Genomic DNA, 6,981 nt, shown 5'->3' on the forward strand with positions numbered 1-6,981 from the left:
CTCAACAAATTTACCTTGCAAAACCAATGTGCATTTGTGACAAGGAAGGCCACTGACTTCCTTGAAATATGCAAAGAGAAACCACAGAGAAACAATGGTCTTTTTTGAGGTTCCATTATTCACATACATGATTGTACAGTACTGGTACATATTATGGAAACACTGCATTTATAAAGACATCTGATTTGATTTGATTAATGCAATATTTTCCAACAATTCATCTGTTTGGTATAATAAATGTTATACTCAGTGATCACTTTATTAGGTGTTTATTAGACTTTTTTAATGTATTGTTCTTCTACTGCTGTAGCCCATCCACTTCAAGGTTCGATGATGTATTGTGAGTTGCATGGTTATTTCAGTTACTATTTCAGACCATCCGTATGGCTGAAGGTATGGATATCGCGCTCCATGCAGGTCAAGTAATTATACAAACAAAATCACGTCAGTTACTTGACCACATAGGCTGACGGAATAAAACTGTGAACTGTCTGTCAGTGAAAACTGTCGCTTAACTGTCTGTCAACTTCAACTAAGAATGTCTGGTCTATGATCATCTTGCGAATAGGCAATTGGTACCACAGGCAGCTAACTTACCGTTTATCCTTACGATACAGTCTATGACTTGATGAATGTTCTTCAAGAAACGGTAGGCTGACCGACCAGTAACGACATAGGCCTATAGGTCTAATGACAGCAACACACGTCCTCAAAGGATGTAGGGTAAATAATGGACACATTTAATAATCATCATCATCATAAGGCAAACGTGCCGAAACAGTGGGAAAATGATTGGACTATAGGACAAACTGCATAGACTCTGAAAACCATTGCATCAGTAGTCATATTAGGCTGCTCTAGCTGAAAGCACATTTCAGTGGCTGGAACAGAGAAATAAATTATACAGTATGTAGCCTAAGTAGCAGCGGTGTCTCCTGAGCTCAAAATTGGTGGGGATCAAAATTTCCCTTCAAACTAATAATTGATCTCAACTCATTTCCATTCATTTCTCTTGAAAGAAAGGCAGGACGATAGGCAGTGACGATCATATAGGCAGTGCAGCAGGTGCAGCACCGGGGAGCCTGGTTTGGGGGGCGGGTCATGGTCTAGGAGGGCCCATGTCTCTACGTGTCTTGTATCAGTCCGTTTTTTTCACAGGTCTACTACTAATTAGGCCTAAACCTTTTTGCACCAGGTTTATACCAGATGAATTTGTGACAGCGAGATGCAGTTCCTTTTGAGGTAGAGAGACCAAAAGATGGAAAAATTATCGTAGCTAATATTACGTGCTTGTTAAAATTACGTTTTTTTAACCTTCTGATACACAAGCTATGCAAACCCCCTCTAAGACACAACATGTATTGACCTATAATGTTATTTCATGCATGGCTGAGTGTCTTTTGGAAATCAATTTATTTAAGCATTTAATATCCCAAGTATTCATTAAATATCTTGTTTTTGATTACCACAAATCTGAGACGGGTGCGTGGGGGTTGGACACAAAATGCACGACTCAGAAACAATAGTTAAATAAAGTCCCGTTAGGGCTTTATTCGGGACGAATCCCAGGAGCGTAGTCAACACAAGCAAAGTCCATACACGAAGATCCAGCCAAACAAATATAAAACAAACAAAAAGCACGGTGCCGAGGGAAGAGGCAATCTCATAGTCGATAGACGTGCACGGAGGTCCGGTAGCAGGAGAGCAGTCAGCGGGGCAGATGAACAGGCGGACGGCAGGCAGAGGCGTAGTCGTGGGCGAAGCGGGAGTCGAAACCATGAAACAATCAGCGGGGCAAAAGTACAAAAACAGTAGGCGAGGACGTAGTCAAAAAACAAACAGTGGTCAACAAAACAGAAATCAATGGACGATGGTCGATAATAGGCTTGGATCGTAACGTGTAAACAAACAGTAGTAATGCTCAAGAGTTGCGTAGTTAGACTAGACCACCAGTATTTCTGTGTTCTGAATGATTGTTCCCTATTATACGAGATATTACAGATAAGATAATGGATAGCAAAGTAATCTTGAGGGTGTTTTCACATATTTATTTGTGTTCACATTTTAAGAGGATGCAACAACTCCTTTAGAACTCAGACCCTGAAACTGCTGTAACATTGTATTAGGGGAAGGGGTTGACTTAAGTCTTATGCAAGTATGCATTAATGGCAGAAAAGATTAAAATGCACGGTAGCTGTACATCAAAATGCTGCAATGGCCTGCATTCCGTTAGGGCATTTAAATTTTTTTTTTTTTGAAAAAAGAAAATTAAAAAAAAGGTTAATACAGTACATAATAGGTCCAGTTCAGAGGCTGAAGTGAAACCAAGTGTGGAAAACACCCTCATCTTGCACAAATAACCTTCTGTGCTGAATAACTTGACACCAAGCACACCAAGTACATGAAGACATAAGATTCAAATTAGAATGATGCAAAACCTGGTCAAAACAAACCACCTGTATCACAATAGCAACACTGTCAGGCATGTTTTCCTTCCTGTTATCAGCTCCTGTTGTCTGCTTTAAATACCCATCTAAAATATCCTAATTTCCCAGAACATCCAGGACTGAAAGATTTAAAGCACAATGTAGTTATTGTATTTACAGGTTAACTGTTATTTTGCTGCCTGCTTATACTGCATCTTTTGGAAAAACCGACAAAAGATTCCATCGCATTGGCAGCTTGATTAATTATTAGTCATAATAAAACAATGTGTAGCTAAATAATGATAAAAGTGAAATATATACACGCGTGCATGTACGCACACACAAACATGCACACACACAAACATCCAACCAGAGGTAGAGAGGTGCTGTGAATAGCAATAGACTGGGATGAAGGGGAAATACTGTATCCTATCCATCGCAAGTTATTTGCTTATGTAGGTTATCCTATAACATTAGGATCCTTAATGATAGGCTACTGGTATATGATGGTATTCATTTTACATTACAGCAAGCCTATAGATCACATTAAAATCACCTCCCCAATTTAATTGATGACTGGCTTTCTCAAGACTATCATGCTGGCTCATATACAAGAGTCTTACTGTGTAATTCAAAAGAAAAGAATGTGTGTCATTTGTGGGTAAATATCTGTTAATTTACAGGTCATGTACTGTGTGTAACCTGTATTTCAGTCAGGCTAGGTTATGAATTAGCGATGTTTCATTTTCACTGTGAGACATGCACTCACTGACCACTTTATTGTGAACATATTTATTTTATTACACCTACTTATTCCTGTGATTATCTAATCAGCTAATTGTTTGATTGGGTTTGTGATATAGTATATACTGTGGTATCCATTATAAGTTATAGCCTGACTTCAATTCATATTTTACAATGACTATTACATGGAAGTTTGCAGCTTTATTTTATGTCTGAACTCATTGAATTTCATGATAACCACCACAAATTAAAGGTCGAGTTTTATCATTGAAAAAAGTTAAGGACAAACAGTGAGCTAGAAAACCTGCCTTTGTTGCTTGGATACAACTATGTTAAATTCCATTGTTCTTCTGAAGCCACTTTCCCTTCCATTTAACAGCTTCCATTTATATACCAAGACTTTCTACGAGTGAAGTTAAAATGGAATGTGTGACTGAGATTCCCTATGAGATTCCCCGCTATCAATTTAAAAAAAATTTGTATACATTTATTTCAAATATTTCCCTTTTTCTCCCAATTTGGTAGCCAATTGTACCCTATCAAATCCAATTAGTGTTAGCTGGGGGATATACCTCCCACACCCCGTCCCTTGACGGCCCGAAGGGATCTGGTGATCCAAGAACAACATGCCTTCTTCAAGCCGTCCTGTGATTCCGAGGCGCCCGGGGTGCTGTTGTGGTGGCAATCCGCCAACCCCGCCAAGTCCCTCCCTCTGGAGCAGCGAGCCAATTATGCTGCTCCACGAGAGCTGGCCAAACTTGCCTTTTGGCAGGACCGGGACACCTCGGTGTGCAACTGCAATGATCTGCAACCGCAAGTCCGCTGCATCTTAGCCTGTTGTGCCACCACAGCCCCTCCACTATCGCGCCAACTGAGATGGGGCCAGTGCTTAGTCCACGACAGCTTTCATATCTTATTGTAATGGTGTGGGTTTGGAGGACAAAGCACGACTGAGAAGGGGAGCTTTTGCAAAGCGTGAAAGAGGCGGTCCAAGGACCGAGTGGGACTGTGACGGGGATCAAGTTACTCATAGACCGTGAGGTAACCACCAGTAGTAACGTGCAATAAAAATAGGGAAAAGGTTCCGACACACGACCAAGATCAACCAAATAACCCTCCGCCTCGCACTCATCTAGTAATCCCAGGAGCATACATCCGAGGCAAGTAGCAACAGGTAGATAACGCAAGTAATTCCAGGTCAGCCCGTCTTGGAGTGAAAACCGGACCTCCGGCTTACATCTTCCTAACTTGGTTACAGGAAGGACCAGGATTTGTTTTACTTTGAAACATTCCCATCTTTCCACTACCATATATCTTGCATATTGCGCAAATAAGGAATGATACAAACTCCATTCACAAGCCAACTCGCTTTCAGCTCAACTAACACTACACCGTGTTCCAAATTATTATGCAAATTGTATTTAAGTGTCATAAAGATGAAGAAAAATTGTTTTTCAATTGAACTCATGGATGGTATTGTGTCTCAGGGCTCTTTGGATCACTGAAATCAATCTCAGACAAATGGTAAATTATAGGAATTAAAGGAAAAACTACTTAAGAAGGACATTCCACATTATTAAGCAGACCACCATTTTCAAGCAATATGGGAAAGAAAAAGGATCTCTCACATCAAGGTGTAGGATCCTCCAGAGGCTTGCAGTTATGCATAAACCTTCTATTCGGCCACCCCTAAGCAATGCTGACAAGCAGAAACGGCTGCAGTGGGCCCAGAAATACATGAAGACTAATTTTCAAACAGTCTTGTTCACTGATGAGTGCCGTGCAACCCTGGATGGTCCAGATGGATGGAGTAGTGGATGGTTGGTGGACGGCCACCATGTCCCAACAAGGCTGCGATATCTGCAAGGAGGTGGTGGAGTCATGTTTTGGGCCAAAATCATGGGGAGAGAGCTGGGCGCCCCCTTTAGGGTCCCTGAAGGTGTGAAAATGACCTCTGAAAAGTATGTAGAGTTCCTGACTGACCACTTTCTAGCATGGTACAAAAAGAAGAACCCTGCTTTCCGTAACAAAATCATCTTCATGCATGACAATGCACCATCTCATGCTGCAAGGAATACCTCTGCATCATTGGCTGCTATGGGCATAAAAGGAGAGAAACTCATAGTGTGGCCCCCATCCTCCCCTGACCTCAACCCTATTGAGAACCTTTGGAGCATCCTCAAGCAAAAGATCTATGAGGGTGGGAGGCAGTTCACATCCAAACAGCAGCTCTGGGAGGCTATTCTGATATCCTGCAAAGAAATTCAAGCAGAAACTCTCCAAAAATTCACAAGTTCAATGGATGCAATAATTGTGAAGCTGCTATCAAATAAGGGGTCCTATGTTAAAATGTAACTTGACCTGTTAAGATGTTTTTGATTGAAATAGCTTTTGATTTCAGTAAATATGACCTCCTAATGCTACAAATTCAACAAATGACCATTTTCAGTTCTTTACAATCTATAAAATGTTTTGAAACTCTGTTGTGCGTAATGCATCGACTATTTAGGAAAATCAGAGAAAAATATCATTTGCATAATAATTTGGAACACAGTGTAAACCAGCTGATAATCCAGGTGAGCAGGTGAGAGGAGATTTCAGAGAGAGATATCAAACTGGTGAAGTGTTAGGCAGCAAGACCCTAAGCTAGAAACCCCTAAATTGGTTCCCCACAGTCTGCATCAGCCCTAACTAAGGGAAAGTCCCAGAATCCTGAGACCGTGGAAGCATGGACGAGAGAGCTGTTGTTAGGAGAGATGGGGCTGAAAGGGTGAAGGGAGAAGACTTATTTAATAGTTCGCTCCTGCTCTCTCTCCCATCTCTGCTCCTGTGAAGCTAAATAAAGTTCCTGGCCCACATCAGGCTACAGAAGATGGGCCAGAGGATAACCTGGAGGCATTCCTGGAACTGTGCGAACGGATGGCCAGTGCACACAACTGATTGGTGGAGGAGTGGGTGTTGTGCCTCCTACCGCTGCTGTCAGGGGAGGCGCAACTGGCAGCACGAGACACACCGGCCAGGGCCTTGGCCAATTACGCCACCGCCTCCTGGACTCCTGCCGGTGCTGGCTACAGCCAGAGAGCCGCAATCCCGAGGAAATCGTGGAGCAGGTGGCTTGGGAGCAGTTTGTGATGGGGCTCCCGAAAAGGGACCTCTGATTGGCTCCGGTGCCACCAGCCAACTTGCCTGGGTGCGTCCATCCAACTAGCGGAGAGGACACAGGGAGGAAGAATCCACAGAGCAGACCCACAAAGCCCCCCTATCACACCCCTTTCTTCTCCCTTACCCCATTCTCGTCCCTTTTCCCAGTTTCCCATTTTAACCCCACCCTGACCACAGGCCCCTGTTTTTCTAAAGGCCCTCCCTGTCCCACCAGATCCTTAACCCCCACCATTAATTTGGTTCCTTCCCCGTTCTCAGGTCAGGCGAGTGCGTCAGAAATGCCAGGGCAGGGTTGCTGGCATTGTGGCCACCGGGGGCATATCCGAAAGGATCAAAGCATCCTACCCCCTGTGTCCTGTGGTATATACTCTTCGTCATGTGCATCCCATTCCTGAACAATTTGCGTAGCGTTGCAGGGAGGCCAATGCCATCGCGGAATACCATTGCCATGAAGGAGTGTACCTGGTCCACAATGATGTTTAGTTTGGTGGCATTTGTCAAATTGATGGCCACATGAATGTCCCGACCATGCCCACAGCATCACATTCCCTCCACTGGCTTGTTTCTTCCCACAGTGCATCTTGGTACCATCTCTTCCACAGGTAAATGGCGAACACGTAGCCACCCATCCACATGAAGTACATTAAAA

This window comes from Conger conger, chromosome 5 (genome assembly GCF_963514075.1).
Source record: "Conger conger chromosome 5, fConCon1.1, whole genome shotgun sequence".
Lineage (NCBI taxonomy): Eukaryota > Metazoa > Chordata > Actinopteri > Anguilliformes > Congridae > Conger > Conger conger.